The following is a 17,210-nucleotide window of genomic DNA, read 5'->3' on the forward strand; positions in this document are numbered from 1 at the left end:
TCAAAAACAGTCAGGCTTTCTTTATAACTATTTGCCTTTCCTTCTTTACGGATTATAGAATCATAATCGGTTCCATTGAAATTTTAGAGCCCCACTCTGTTAGATGAAGAGTGAACATTTGTTACACTATAATTAGTTGATATACTCTTTTTTAAGGGCTTCATATACTGGCACTGGGCCTGGAGATTCTCATTTTAATTTAGCTTGGATAAAACCAAAGGAGATTGAAGAGTAGAACTATAATTTCCCTCTCCATATGTAGTTACTTTTTTACGGCAAGGTGTTGACACGATTATGCAGATTACATTTTGTCGTGGTTTTTAATCAACTGTTTTTCTAAATGTTGGCGTTACTGCTTGCGGTGAATTCTTTCCTCACTTCTTAAAATGCTGGGATTGTGAGAGTTTAGAGGAGTGTTTGGAAACCAAAATAACATTCTTGTCTCCCCCTCTAGACTGTAAACTGGCTGTGGCCAGGGAATGTGTCTTTTACGTTGTTATATAGTACTCTCCCAAGTGCTTAGTACAGTGCTCTGTACACATTAAGTGCACAGTAAATACGACTGACTTTTTCCCCTCAGTAAATACCTCAAGGGAAAGAATTTCAGACTCCCAGGTGCCACAGCGCCGCAGCTCCGTATTGTACTGCACTTTCTCAAGCGTTTAGTTTAGTGCTCTGCACACAATAAGAACTCATTAAACACTACTGGTTGATTGATTACAAACTCGTGATCTCTTCTAGGGTCCTACAGTTTTGATCTGCTGGCCTAAGCGGGTGGATTTACCATGGCCTAGGGGATAGGGAACGGACCTGGGTTCTAATTCCGGCTCTGCCACTTGTCTGCTGTGGGATCTCGGACAAAATCACTTAACTACTCAGTTCTCCCATCTGTAAAATGGGGATTAAGACTGTGAGCCTTGTGGGACAGGGACTGTGCATCTACCCAGAGCTTAGAAGAGTGCCTGGCACATAGAAAGCACTTAACAAATACTGTTTTTCTTCTTCTTCTTCTTTTCTCCTTCTTCTTCTTATAGTTATCAATTCTTCAACTCACTGGCAAAATTTAGATTCAGTAGAATGGTGTGGCCTAGGGTAAAGAGTCCAGGCCGGGAATGAAGGTATTTAGGTGAGCCCCATGTGAGATAGGGATTATGTCTCCTCTGATGATCTTATACTCATTCCAGCACTTAATACAGCGCTTGGAACATAGTAAGCATTTACCAAGGTTGCGGGCTTGTTTTATGCTTATGATATTTCTTAAGCACTTCCTATATGTCAAGCACTATTCTAAGCGCCGAGGTAGAAACAAGCTAATCAGGTTGGACATATTCCCTGTCCCACATGGGGCTTTCAGATTAAGTAGGAGGGAGAACAGATATTTAATCTCCGTTTAGCAGATGAGTTAACTGAGGAACAGAAAAGTGAAGCGACTTACCCAAGGTCACACAGCAGACAAGCGGTGGAGCTGGGGTCAGAATCCGGATCCTTCTGAATCCCAGCCCCATGCTCTATGCACTAGGCCACCACACTGCTTGGGAGACCAGGCTGTCCTCAATACCATAATTATTAAGTATCTGCATTTTAATTCTGTCTCTGCCACTTACCTGTTGTGTGACCCTGGGCGAGTCACTTAACTTCTCTGTGCCTCCATTTCCTCATCTGTAAAATGGGGATTAAATGTCTGTTCTTCCTCTCCCTTAGATTGTGAACCCTATGTGGGACAGAGGATATGGCTGACCTGTTATCTTGCATTTATCTCAGTGCTTAGTATAGTGTTTGGCACGTAGTAAATGCTTAATAAATAAGACAGAAGTTATCATAAATAGAGCCTTCCTTGAATTCCTTTAAGTGTTGCAAACTTTGGCTTGACTGCCGAGGGAGAGAATCTGTCCTGTCAACAACTCACTTTTAATAAATCCAAAGCAGAATTTCTCTCCCAGACCTGCCTATCCCTGTAGACACCACCACCACCCTCCCTGTCTCAAAAGTCTGCAACCTTGGCATTATCAATCCCGATTAGACTGTAAGCCCGTCAGTGGGCAGGGACTGTCTCTATCTGTTACCGATTTGTGCATTCCAAGCGCTTAGTACAGTGCTCTGCACATAGTAAGTGCTCAATAAATACTATTGAATGAATGAATGAATCAATCAATGGTACTTATTGAACACTTACTATGTGTAGAGCACTGTACTAACCACTTGGGAGAGCACAATCCAACAGAGTTAGCCTCAGACTCATCTGTTTCATTCAACCCACACATTCAGTCTGTCACCAAACCCTGTCAGTTCTACCTTCAAAAATTCTTCAGAATCTGCACTTTCCTCTCCATCCAAAACGCTACCATGTTGATCCACGCACTTCTCATTTCCCACTTTGACTACTGGTCAGCCAATCATATTTATTAAACACTTTAGAGCACTGTATTAAGCACCTGGGAGAGTACAATATAACAATAAACAGACACATTCTTTGCCCACAATGAGCTACATTCTAGAGGCATCAGCCTCCTTGCTGACCTCCCTGCCTCCTGTCTCTCCCCACGCCAATCCATGCTTCACTCTGCTGCCTGGATCATTTTTCTACAAAAATGTTCATTCCTTGTTTCCCCGCTCCTCAAGAACCTCCTGTGGTTCCCCATCCACCTCTGCATCAAACAAAAACTCCTCGATATCGGTTTCGAGGCACTCAGTCAGCTCACCCTCTCCTACCTTACCTTCCTGATCTACTCAACCTGCACACTTCAATCCTCTAACACCAACTGTATTGACTGAGCGCTTACTATGTGCAGAGCACTGTACCAAGCTCCTTGGAGTGCACCATAGAACAGAGTTGGTGGACACATTCCCTGCCCACAACAAGCTTCCAGGCTAGAGGTTCAAATCCCTGCTCCACTTCTTGTCAGCTGTGGGACTCAAATTGTACATTCCAAGTGCTTAGTACAGTGCTCTGCAAATAGTAAGCAATCAATAAATACTATTGAATGAATGAATGACTTTGGACAAGTCACTTAACTTCTCTGTTCCTCAAGAGCCCGGGCTTGGGAGTCAGAGGTCATGGGTTCGAATCCCAGCTCTGCCACTTGTCAGCTGTATAACTGTGGGCAAGTCACTTAACTTCTCTGGGCCTCAGTGACCTCATCTGTAAAAATGGGGATTAAGACTGTGAGTCTCACGTGGGACAACCTGATGACCCTGTATCTACCCCAGCGCTTAGAACAGTGCTCTGCACATAGTAAGCGCTTAACAAATACCAGCATTATTACCTCATTTGTAAATTAGGGATTAAGACCGTGAGCCCCACGTGGGACAACCTGACCACCTTGTATCCTCCCCAGAGCTTAGAACAGTGCTTTGCAAATAGTAAGTACTTAACAAATGTCATTATTATTATTATTGTTAGAGGGGGAGACAGCCATTAATATAAATACATAAATCACGGATATGGACATAATGACTGCGGGGCTGAGGGAGGGGTGAATAAAATGTGCAAATCCACTTGCAAGAGTGATGTAGAAGGGAGTGGGAGAAGAGGAAATGAGGTCTTATCTACTCTGCCTCAGTCTGACCTGTCTCTCCACCACCACCTTGTCCACATCTCCCCTCTGGCCCGGAACTGCCTCCCGCTTAAATCCGACAGATCACCACTCTCCCCACCTACAAAACCCTACTCAGATCATTTATCTTTCAAGAGGCTTTCCCTGCCTAGCCCCATTATTCTCCCTAATTAGCCTCCCTTGTGCATCGTGGAGTCTCTGGGATACCTTAAACTATCCTCCTTCTAGACCGTAAGCTCGTCCCGCTCCAACGTAAGTTCACTGTGCGGGGGAAAGATGTGTGTTATATTGTTATATTGAAGCAGCATGGCTTAGTAGAAAGAGCCCGGGCTTGGAAGTCAGAGGTTGTGGGTTTTAATCCCGGCTCCTCCACTTGTTGGCTGTGTGACTTTAGGCAAGTCACTTCACTTCTCTGTGCCTCAGTTACTTCGTCTGTAAAATGGGGATTAAGGCCATGAGCCCCACGTGGGACAACCTGATTACCTTGTATCTACCCCAGCACTTGGAACAATGGTTGGCACATAGTAAGCACTTAAATACCATCATTATTATTTTTATTATTGTTGTTCTATTGTCCTCTCCCTAGCACTTAGTACAGGACTCTGCACACAGTAAGTACTAAATGAATGCGATTGACTGACTGATTCCTCTCTAAGTACTTGATATGCATCCCACCCCAACAGGATTTATGTTCATAACCTTATATTATTTCCTCTATTATTTATTTTCATGTCTGTTTCCTCTTCTAGTCTGTAAACTCCTTGTGGGCAGAACTCTTGCCTACCAACTGCAGTGCTCACCCCATGGTAAGCACTCAGTAAATACCTCTGATTGATTTATATTCCAACTTTTCAGTTGGAATTCAATGGTGAAAAGGGGAGAGGGATTTTAGTGGGGTGGTGGGTAGAGAGGGTAGACCTCCATGACCTAACAGGTCAGTAAATAGCCATTAGGGTCTTTTCATTCATTCTTTCATTCATTCATTCAATTGTATTTTTAAGCTCTTACTGTGTTCAGAGCACTGTACTAAGCCCTTGGGAAAGTACAATACATCAATAAAGAGTGACAATCCCTGCCCACAGTGAGCTGACTGGAATCTCTCAGGTCTTTTCTTAGGGGGCTATGAAATAGGTTACTCTCCCATGATCCAGGCTTCACTCCTCATTCATTCAATCATATTTCTTAAGCGCTTACTGTGTGCAGAGCACTGTACTAAGTACTTGGGAAAGTACAATACAACAGTAAAAAGTGACATTCTCTGTCCACAACGTGGTTACAGTCTAGAGGACTGTGAGCAGGGCTAGCGCTCAGTACAGTACCAAATAGGCCACTGTAGTGGTTATGGTTTGCAGAGGCTAGATCTGCTGGGGGAGAGGTTTGAGGATGGAACTGGTATTTTCCTTTCCCCCTCACCCTTCTCCTCCTTCTCCTCATTCAGTCAGTCAGTCAGTTGTACTTATTGAGCACTTACAATGCAGGAGCTGTTCTAGCCACTTAGAGGAGTACAGTATAACAATATAACAGAAACATTCCCTGTATTATTATTATTATTATATTTGTTGAACACTTACTATGTGCCCAGCACTGTTCTAAGCAATGGGGTAGATACATGTGAATGAGGATGGACACAGTACAGTTTTAGTAGGAGGGAGAATAGATATTTACTCTCCATTTTACGGCTGAGTAAACTGAGGCATAGAGAAGTGAAGTGACTTGCTCTAGTCATGCAGCAGACAAGAGGCAGAGCGGGATTAGAACCTAGGTCCTGTGACTCCCAGGATGGGGCTCTATCCACCAGATGACATGTTTTCTCTTCCCTTTTCCTCACCCCCCAGTCAAATGATTCCACCCCTTTGAGGTGACTTGAACTAGGCCCCGTGTCCTTGGAGGGATTCATTGATTCACTGGTGTCTATAAATCTTCTCTCATGCACAGAGCACTGTATCAGGTGCTTACTGGGTGCAGAGCACTGTACTCACTCTCATTTTTGGGCAGAGCACAAAAATAGGCTTCTATCGTGTCCAAATCACTGCATGAGGTATAATGGCTCGCACTATACTTACCTTATATTTATGTATTATATAATGGAGGAGGCAGCATGGCTCACTGGAAAGTGTCCAGATCTGGGAGTCAGGATACTCGGTCTCTGTCACTAGCCTGCTGTGTGACCTTGTTCAAATCATTAGCCTATCTATGCTTCAATTTCCAGCTTTCCCTATCTCTTATAGTCTCCCATAGGACAAGGACCCACCTCTCAGGCTCGCACTTAGAGAGTTTCCGGGACCCTACCAGTCTTGACTATGGAAGGGAGAGTCAACCAGAGGCCTGTCCAGTCCATTCCTAGCTTGGGCAGTGGCTAACGCGTGGCAGGCCATCGGCTACAAGTCAAAACTCCCCTGTGCTGGGCAGCAGCGGCAAGGGAGAGAGTCAAGGGAGGAGACTCAGGTTTACTGCGTGGAAGGAGACGACGGTCAACGACTTCTATATTTTTACCGAGAAAACTCCCTGGATCCACTACCAGAACGATGGCAGATGGAGGTGGGGCCTTCTGGGAGAGATGTGTCCAGGGCATAGCTATGGTTCGGACACGACTCGACGGCATAAGGACAAGGACCATACCCAACCTGATTATATCGACTCTACCTCAGTGTTTAACATAGAGTAAGTGCGTAATAACTGCCAAAATCATTACCATTATCACAGTAGTCAAACGCGTAGTCGAATGCATCTATGTTTAGATGTTTCTGTCACATTACACTCCTATATATATATTTGTGCTCGGTCTGCCTTTCTTATTAAATTATAAGCACCTCAAGGGTACTGACTATGTCTCTTATTTCTCTGGGGCTCCCTCGAGTTCTTGGAGCTATTCTGCTCAAGTGAATAGCCAGTAAATGTTTTGAATAAGAGTTCTAAGGCTTCCAGTGACTTCGTTTGCTTTTACTTTAATTACATCCCCACTAAATATGCAAACCTCGTCCTGGCCTTTTGCTTTAATGGTGCTGAGAATCTTCCAATTTGAGGAGACTCTGATCTAACCAGCTCCCTTGCTAATGTCTCATGGAGAACTGGGCTAACCGCCCTCCTGCGAAAGCGCCGTCGTAATCCGGAGCCTATGATTCGTAGAAAAGAGATAGAAAAAAAGCAAATAATAGGCACCGGCAGGGTGTCATGCCGAAAAAGACAAATCTCTCAAAGCAGTTGTTTTTCCATAAAACTATTGAAAATGAATAGGGTGGCTGTAGAAAATGCTGAGATCTTGCTCTGAGGAGGGCATAAAGCATTTGGGCGGTAAATGGTACCATCAGAAACTAGAAGGCAATTCAATCAATAGAATAGGTGCCACGGAGCCTCGACGTTTTTGAAAAGAGAAAAAACACCTCCCAACTTCTGTTCTGTATCTCCACCTGTCTGTTAGCAACCACAAGCCAGCGAATTGGCAATACGAGAAACACCTTAAACAGAGATGTCAAATGGCAGAGAGTGAGAGGGACCAGAGGAGAGGAAGTCGCTCTCTCTCAGCATACCGGAAAAGACAGAATTAGACATCTCACCCCAAACCGTTGCAGAACAGCAGCTTCGGGGTCTCGGCTTTCTCTGCAACCGCTGATGGCCCGTCAGTCTTAGTCACCTTTGTACGGTCATCTTCGGGAAACACTGAATACCCACTATACGCAGAGTGCTGTTTATTAAGCAGGAGGGAGTGTGCGATAAAAAGCCTTAGACCCAGGCCCTGCTCTCGAGGCGCTTAGGATCTAACCGGGAGAGACGGAAAAACTCCAAAAGTAGACGGGTGGGAAAAAGTGGGCGAATTGGTAATGACGTAAGCAAAAATTGAATAAATTCAAATGAAATAATCGAGTGGATAAACTGCTGGCTACGGAAGTGCTAAAGGAGGTAAAGGACTTGTGATCAGGGAGGTGGGAGTGATCTGGGGAAGGCTTACTGGAGGAGGTGAGGTTTTAGGAGGGCTTTAAGGTGGGGGGGGAATGTGGTCGGTCATTCATTCATTCATTCAATCGCACTTATTGAGCACTTACTGCGTGCAAAGCACTGTAGTAAGTGCTTGGAAAGTACAATTCAGCAACAAATAGAGACAATCCCTGCCCACAATGGGCTCACAGTCCAGAAGACTGTGGGGGAAGGGCCTAGGAGAAGCAGCATGGCCTAGTGGCTAGAGCATGGGCCTGGGAATCAGACGGTTATGGGTTCTCATCCCAGCTTCGCCACTTGTCTGCTGTGTGACCTTGGACAAGTCACTTCACTCTCTGTGCCTCATTGACCTCATCTGCAAATGGGGATGAAGACTGTGAGCCCCAAGTGGAACAGGGTCTGTGTCCAACCCAAATTGCTTGTATCCACCCCAGCGCTTAGTACAGTACCTGGCACAATCTAAGCATTTAACAAATACCACAATTATTATTATTATTGTTAAGTAAGCTGGAGAAGGAAAAGCCGAGAGGGAGGTACAATTAGGAATTTAGCTTGGCAGGAGTGGAGAGAGAAAGTTGGTGTGTAGTGGGAGAAGAAAACAGGAAAGTAAGAAGGAGATGGCTGGATGACAGTCTGGATTCTAATGAGCCAGAATGTAATGATAATAATAATAATAATAGTACTTGTTAAGCACTTACCATCAATCAATCGATTGTCCTTACTGAGCTCTTACTGTGTGCAGAGCAAAGTAAGAAGGAGACAGCTGGTACACAGTCTTGAATCCAATGGGTCGTTATCCAGAGGGTAACGATTATAATAATAATAATGATAATAACGATAATAATAATAGAGCCCCATTTGGGACAGGGACTGTGTCCAACCCAAATTGTTTGTGCCCAATTCAGGGCTTAGAACAGTGCTTGGCACATAATAAGCACTTAAAAAATACCATCATTATTATTACTTATTAAGCACTTTCCGTCAATCAGTCGATTGTCTTTATTGAGCTCTTACTGTGTGCAGAGCACTGTACTAAGCCCTGAGGTAAAGACAATACAATCAGATCAGAGTCCTTGCCCCACCTTTGGCTCACAGTCTCAGAGGGAGGGAGAACAGGTATTTAATGCCCACTTTACAGATGAAGAAACGGAGACATGGAGACGTTAAGTGACTTACCCGAGATCACACAGGAGGCCAGAGGTGGATTTGGGATTAGAATCTAGGGCTCTTGACTACAAGCTGCATGGTATTTCTGCTTGGCCCCACTGCTTCTCTATAGAATTTCTGTTTGATCCGAGAGAAGTGGGTAGTCACAGGGGAGTTTTGAGGTGACCTGAGTTGAAAGCTGTGAATGGTATTTCAGGAGGATGGCCGGGGCAGCCGCGGGTATGAGACAGAAGAGGGGAGAGGCTGGAGGCCGAAGACCAGTGAGGACGCTGATAATAACAATAATGATAATAATATTGATGGTATTTGTTAAGCCCTTACGATGTGTCAGGCACTGTACGAAGTGCTGGGGTGGATACAAGCAATTCGGGTTGGACATAGTCCCTGTCCCACGTGGGGCTCACAGTCTCAATTCTCATTTTACAGATGAGGTGACTGAGGCCCAGAGAAGTGAATTGACTTGCCCAAGGTCACACAGCAGACAAGTGGAGGAGTTGGGATTAGAACCCATGACCTTCTGACTTCCAGGCCCGGGCTCTAGCCACTTTGCCATGCTGATGCCATAGTTCAACTGGGAAAGGCTGACGACTTTTACCAGGGTGGTGGTTGAAGGGCTGGAAAGAAGCAGCGTGGCCTAGTGGATAAAACGTGGACCTGAGTGTCACAGTCTGCTGTGTGACCTTGGGCAAATCACTTCACTTCTCTGGGTTTCAGTTCCCTCATCTGTAAAATGGGAATGAAGACTGTGAGCCCTATGTGGGACAGGGACTGTGTCCAGCCTGATTAGCTTGTGTCTACTCCATCACTTAGAATAGTGCTTGCCACATAGTAAGCACTTGACAAATACTATCATCATCATCATACTTGATCAATCAATCAACCAGTGGTGTTTACTGAGTTCTTACTGTGTGCAGAGCACTGTACTAAGCACTTGGAAAATCAGCAATAGAGAGAGACAATCCCTGACCACAACGAGTTCACAGTCTAGAAGGCGGGAGACAGGCAACAAAACAGTAAACAGGCATCAATAGCATCAATATAAATAAATAGAATTACAGATCTCTATACATCATTAATATAAATAAATAGAATAATAAATATGCACATATATACACAAGTGCTGTGGGGGGTGGGTAGAAGAAAGGGGGAGAGTTGGGGTGATGGGGAGGGGAGGGGGAGCTGAGGAAAAGAGGGGCTTAGTCTGGGAAGGCCTCCTGGAGGAGGTGAGGCTTCAGTAGGGCTTTGAAAGGGGGCAGTGTGATTGGCAAATTTGAGGCGGGAGAGCATTCCAGGTCAGAGGTAGGACACGGGCCAGGGGTCGACGGCGGGACGACAAGAAACGAGGCACAGTGAGAAGGTCAGTGGTATGAGAGGATCGCATTGTGCGGGCTGGGATGGAGAAGGAGAGAAGAGACGTGAGGTAGGAGGGGACAAGGTGAGGGAGAGCTTTGAAGCCAAGTTGTGTAAAGTACTCTTCTATGCTCTGGGGTAGATACAAGTTAATCAGGCCGGATTTGGTCTCTGTTCCACATGAGGCTCACAGTTAATGTAGGAAGGATTGAATCTCCATTTTGCAGTTGAGGAAACCGAGGCCCAGAAAAGTTTAGTGGCTTGCCCAAAGTCACAGAGCAGGCTACAGTGGTGGAGCCAGAATTATTCATTCAACAGTATTTCATTCAATAGTATTTATTGAGCGCTTACTATGTGCAGAGCACTGTACTAAGCCCTTGGAATGTACAAGTCGGCTACAGATAGAGACAGTCCCTGCCGTTTGACGGGTTTACAGTCTAATCGGGGGAGACGGACAGACGAGAACAATGGCAATAGATAGAGTCAAGGGGAAGAACATCTCGTAAAAACAATGGCGACTAAATAGAATCAAGAATAGAATTAGAACTCTGATCCTCTGTCTCCCAGAGTACACTCATTATTCACTGCTTCCCTGTGTGCAGAACGTGGTGTGCAGTACATAATAATAATAATAATGTTGGCATTTGGTAAGCGCTTACTATGTGCAGAACATTGTTCTAAGCGCTGGGGTAGATACAGGGTAATCAGGTTGTCCCACGTGAGGCTCACAGTTAATCCCCATTTTACAGAGGAGGTAACTGAGGCACAGAGAAGTTGTGACTTGCCCACAGTCACACAGCTGACAAGTGGCAGAGCCGGGATTCGAACCCATGACCTCTGACTCCCAAGCCCGGGCTCTTTCCACTGAGCCACACCGCTTCTCTTATAATAATAAGAGAATAACTGAATAATAATTTAGTTCAGTGCACTGAACTGAACATTGCAGCGAAAAACAGAGTTGGTAGTCACTATCCCTGCCTTTGAGGACCTTACAGTTTAGAGGGGATTAAAATAAATTACAGATAGGGGAAATAGCAGAGAAGAAGGATATGGACCTAAGTGCTATAGGGTTGGGGATGTGAATATAAAAGTTAAAAGGCTACAGATCCAAGTTCATAGGTGACACAGAAGGGAGGGCAAAGAGGGGAGGGAGTAAGCGCTTAACAAATACCAACATTATTATTATTAATGCTATGCACACAGTAAGAGCTCAGTAGTAAATAATACCATTGATTGACTGATTGATTAAGAAGAAGAGGCTCAGTGTAATGGAGATCACTAAACTGGGCCACTTGGAGAAATGGCTAGAGCCCGGGTCTGGGAGTCACATCGACCTGGGTTCTAATCCCAGCTCTGCCGTGTGTCTGCTGTGTGACCTTGGGTGAGTGACTTCACTTCTCTGGGCTTCAGTCACCTCACCTGGAAATTGGGGATTAAGACTGTGAGCTCTATGGGAGACAGGGATTGTGTCCATCCCAGTTACCTCGTATCTATCCCAGTGCTTAGTACAGTGCCTGCCACATAATAAGCACTCAGCAAACGCCAGAATCACTATCAGAAATGGAATGACGAGGTTAAATGGAATATTATAGCCCAATATCACTGAACAATAATAATAATTATGGTACTTGTTAAGTGCTTACTATGTGCTAAGCACTGTTCTAAGTGCTGGGGTAGATAGAAGTTAATCAGTTTGGACATAGTCTCTGTCCCACGTGGGGCTCACAGTCTAAGTAGGAGGGAGTAGGATTGAATTCCCATTTTACAGATGAGCTATCTGAGGCACAGAGAATTGAATTGCCCAAGCTCACACTGCAGACACGAGGCAGAACCAGGATTAGGACTCAGATCCTCTGACTACCAGGCCCCTGCCCTTGCCATGCTGCTTCTTGCTGATATGTGAGTGTTGGAGAGACCGGGAGCCAAAGAGAGACAGAGCCACTGACCGAAACTGCTCTAAACCATGGCCATTTCGTGGTAGTCATTTAATCGTATTTATTGAGCACTGACTGTGTGCAGAGCACTGTAGTAAGTGCTTGTACTAAGTGTTTAAACATACACACACCCTGTCCACAATGACCTTATACTCTAGGTATCAGCGAACCCCAGCCTGATCAAAATTCTGGCCAGGTCGAGGTAATGGGACCATTTAGGTGCCTGCTTTGGATAAGACCAACTCTCCACTGGATCGGGGGGAAGAGAAGGGAAGAGCTGACTGCAGGTCCACCAGAGAGCACACACTCTCCAAGCACTAAAACTCACAGTTGTTATAATAATAATAAAAATAATAATAGCGAGGATGATATTTAAGCTCTTACTGTGAGCCTGTTGTGGACAGGGATGGACTCTTTTTGTTGCTGAATTGTACTTTCCAAGCGCTGAGTACAGTGCTCTGCACACAGTAAGTATTCAACAAATGTGATTGAATGAATGAATGAATGAATGAATGAATGAATGAAGCACTGTTCTAAGCGCTGGGGTGGAGACAAGGTATTCAGGTTGTTCCACACGGGACTCACAGTCTTAATCCCCATTTTACGTTGAGGAATCTGAGGCCCAGAGTGTGAAGTGACTCGTCCAAGGTCATACAGCAGACAAGTGGGGGAGCCAGGATTAGAACCCAGGTCCTTCTGACTTCCAGGCCCGTGCTCTATCCACTAGGCCATGCTGCTCCTCCCTTAAGAGGAAACACAACAGGATTGGAAATCCCAGTGGAGATTTACTTACAGGACCCTAGCTCTTCAATCAATCAGTCAATCTACGGCATTTATTGAGTGCTTACTGAATGCAGAGCACTGTATTAAGCACTTGGAAGACTACAGTACAACAGAGTTGGTAGACACGTTCCTGGCTTGCAAGGAATTTTCAGTCTAGAAACAAGCTTACAGTCTACTGCTCTCAGTTCCCTCATCTGTAAAATTGTTGATTCTATTTATTTGCTATTGTCTTAATGAGATGTTCATCCCCTTGAGTCTATTTATTGTTATTTTTCTTGTCTGTCTGTTTCCCCCGATTAGGCTGTAAGCCCGTCAGAGGGCAGGGACTGTCTCTATCTGTTACCGATTTGTTCATTCCAAGCACTTAGTACAGTGCTCTGCACATAGTAAGCGCTCAATAAATACTATTGAATGAATAAAATGGGGATTGAAACTGTGAGTCCCATATGGGACAGGGCCTGTGTCCAACCCAATTTGCTTGTATCCACGGGACAAGCTGATTGCCTTTTATCTACCCCAGAGCTTAGAACAGTGCTTGGCACATAATAAGTGCTTAACAAATACCATTATTATTATTATGATGATGATGCTATTGATGCCACTCTACTTGTTTTGCTTTGTTGTCTGTCTCCCCCTTCTAGACTGTGATCCCATTGTTGGGTAGGGATTGTCTCTATCTGTTGCTGAATTGTACTTTCAAAGCACTTAGTACAGTGCTCTGCACACAGTAAACGCTCAACAAATACAGTTGAATGAGTGAATTATCCACCCCAGTGCTTAGTACAGTGGTGGCACATAGTGAGCATTTAAGAAATACCACTATTATTATTATTATTCACAGATACAGAGAAGACAATCTACACAGTGAACCATGAGCAGTCCACAAGCACAAGTGGGTTAAATTGTACTTTCCAAGCACTTAGTACAGTGCTCTGCACACAGTAAGTGCTCAAAAAATACGATTGCATGAATGAACAAACAGCATCCAGGTGGCTTTGCAAGTCTACTTGCAATTATCCTGAGGTTTGCATATCATTCGGGAAGTATGAACATTTTGCTTGTCTGCATGTAGTAGGTCCTAAATAATGGTACTGTTGGATTTGGTCGGTATTTTATCCCCATTTTTCCACTTGAGGAAACTGAGGCCCAGAGAGTTTAGGTGACTTGCCTAAACTCACTGCAGGAGCTGGACCTCCTGGGTCTCCTGTGCCCCACTCACATATCATTTCAACGAAACCACTTTGGGCCCGATTTAGTGACTGCCAATTATTCTTTCCCTCAAGAGCACATAACCAGGATGATGGCCAACAGTGAGTCATTTTATTGGAACATTTGGCCCAAGGGTGATTTGAAATCTAAGAGGAAATCCATTAGCGACTCTCAAAGCCATTTCCTAAGAAAAAAAGAATTCTAAATCCTTGTAACTCCTTTCTCACATATACCTAAACTGTGAGCCCCTTGTTGGGTAGGGATTGTCTCTATTTGTTGCCATATTGTACTTTCCAAGCACTTAGTAAAGTGCTCTGCACACAGTAAGTGCTCAATAAATACGACTGAATAAATGAATGAATGAATGAATGAATGAATGAATAAAAGGCAGCCTACAGTCCTCCTAAATTCTTGAAACTTCTCTCCCCTGCAGGCCTCTCTTTAGACTATAAGCTCATTATGGGTAGGAAATATGCTTGCTAATACTGTCGGATTGGACTCTTCCAAGTGCTCAGTACAGTGCTCTGCACATAGTAAGCATTCAATAAATATGATTGATTGATTGACTTTCTTTAGCTGTTCACCCAATCCAATTTTTTTTTTTTTGGATACTTAAGTGCTTACTATGTGCCAGGCACTGTATTAAGTGCTGGGGTAGATACAAGATTGTCTGGTTGAACACCGTCCTTGTTCCACATGGGGCTCAGAGTGTTGATCCCCATTTTACAGTTAAGGAAACTAAAGCCCATAAAAGTGAAATGACTTGCCCAAGGCCACATACAGCAGACCAGTGACAGAGTCAGGATTAGAACTCGGATCCTTCTGACACCCAGGCCGGCCTTTATCCACTAGGCCAAGCTACAAGCCATTATCTCTTTCACTGTCTCTCTCTGACCTAATTAGGCCTCAAGTCCTTGGGTGTTTCCCATTCATTCAATCAATCATATTTATTGAGCTCTTATTATTCATTCAATAGTATTTATTGAGCGCTTACTATGTGCAGAGCACTGTACTAAGCGCTTGGAATGAACAAGTCGGCAACTTATTATATGCAGAACACTGTACTAAGCGCTTGGGAGAGTATGCTACAATAATAAACAGACACATTCCATGCCCACAATGAGCTTACAGTCTAGAGGAGGGGAGACAGACATCAATACAAATAAATACTTAATAGATATGGACATGAGTGCTGTGGAGTTGAGAGGAGCGCAACCTTGATATGCCCAGGTTCCCAATAATGGCCCTCTTTGTCTAATAATAATAATTATTATTACTATTATTATTACTTGGCACTTACTAAGTGCTAAGCACTGTTCTAAGCAAGAGAGTAGATATAAGGTAATCAGGTTGTCCCTCATGGGGCTCACAGTCTTAATCCTTATTTTACAGATGAGGTAACTGAGGCACAGAGAAGTTAAGTGGCTTGCCCAAGGTCACACAGCAGGCAAGTGGCAGAGTTAGGATTAGAACCCATGTCCTCTGACTCCCAAGCCTGTGCTCTTTCCACTCAGCCATGCTGCGGGCAGGGAATGTGTCCATTTTACTGTTCTAGTGTACTCTCCCAAGTGCTTAGTACAGTGCTTTCCACTCAGTAGGCGCTCAATAAATACGACTGACTGTCTCAGCACAGACACCAAAGGATGAAGGGAGCAGCCGTCGAGGCCCCATCGCCATCTCCGTCACAAGAGCCTCCTCTGATAGAAAAAAAAGGAAACATTTCTTATCTTTCAGTTTGCCAATGATAATGATCTCTCCCACGGGTAAAAGGCGTCCACAGAATAATAATAATGATAATAATGTTGGTATTTGTTATGCGGTTACTATGTGCAGAGCACTGTTCTAAGCACTGGGGTAGATACGGGGTAATCAGGTTGTCCCACATGAGGCTCACAATTAATCCCCATTTTACAAACGAGGTAACAGGCCCAGAGAAGTGAATTGACTCCCCATTTTACAGATGAGGTAACGGAGGCCCAGAGAAGTGAAGTGACTTGCCCACAGTCACACAGCAGACAAGTGGCAGAGCTGGGATTCGAACCCATGACCTCTGACTCCCAAGCCCGGGCTCTTTCCACTGAGCCATGCTGCTTCTCAATAGTCCGGTATGAAATAAAATGAGAAGCCTTGGGGCCTGGTGGAAAGAGCATGGGCTTGGGAGTCAGAGGAGCTGTGTTCTAACCCTAGCTCTGCTACTTACAATAATAATAATAATAATAATTGTCGTATTTGATAATCACTTACTACGTGCCTCGCACCGTACTAAGCGCTAGGGTAGATAAAAGCCAACTGGTTCGGACACAGTCACTCTCCAAGCCAAGACCCACAGATGAGAGAATCGAGGCCCAGAAAAGTGAAATGACTTGCCCAAGGTCACACAGCACACAAGTAGGCAGAGCTGGGATTAGAACCTAGGTCCTCTGATGCCCAGGCCCTTGCTCTTTCCACGAGGCCACACTGCTTCTCTTGCCTGCTGTGTGACTATGGGCAAGTCATTTACCCTCCCTGACCTCATTTTCTTCATCTGTAAAATGGGGACGAAATATGGGTGCATGAACCTGGGATTCAGAAGGTCATGGGTCATCCCAGCTCTGCCACCTATCTGCTGTGTGGCTCTGGGCAAGCCACAGTTACCTCATCTGTAAAATGGGGATGAAAACTGTGAGCCCTGTGTGAGACGGGGACTGTGACGGACCTGATTTGCTTGTATCCTCCTCAGAGTTTAGTACATTGTCTGGCACATAGTAAGCACTTAACAAATACCTCCTCCTTAAACTCTTCCTTATTAAACTGTGAGCCCCATTTAAAGCAGGGTCTGTGTCTGACCTGATTAACGTCTATCTACCCCAGTGTTGAATACAATGCTTGGCACATAGTAAGCGCTGAACAAATTCCACAATTCCTCTTATTATGATGATTTTATCAACATAATTATTATAATTATTCATTCATCCAAACATATTTATTGAGCACTTACTGTGTGCAGAGTACCGTACCAAGCACTTGGAAAGTACAATTGAGGAATAAAGAGAGACAATCCCTGCCCACAATGGGCTATTTTTCAGTCGGAAGCTTCCTGAAATCCCTTGCCAATTCTGAGCAAAGGTTTTGTTCACTTTTTGCTATTGATGGGAAGTTCTCATTCTGGTTGTGTAAGATATATTTGAACCTCCAAATTCTGTTGCTGTTTTCAAGATTTATGCTTTCCTCAATTTTCCTTCCTCCAATGACAGGACAGCGCTGCATACAATCTGGTGTTTCTGTTTTCTTTCCTCTGTAT

The sequence above is a fragment of the Ornithorhynchus anatinus genome, chromosome 3 (genome assembly GCF_004115215.2).
Source record: "Ornithorhynchus anatinus isolate Pmale09 chromosome 3, mOrnAna1.pri.v4, whole genome shotgun sequence".
NCBI lineage: Eukaryota > Metazoa > Chordata > Mammalia > Monotremata > Ornithorhynchidae > Ornithorhynchus > Ornithorhynchus anatinus.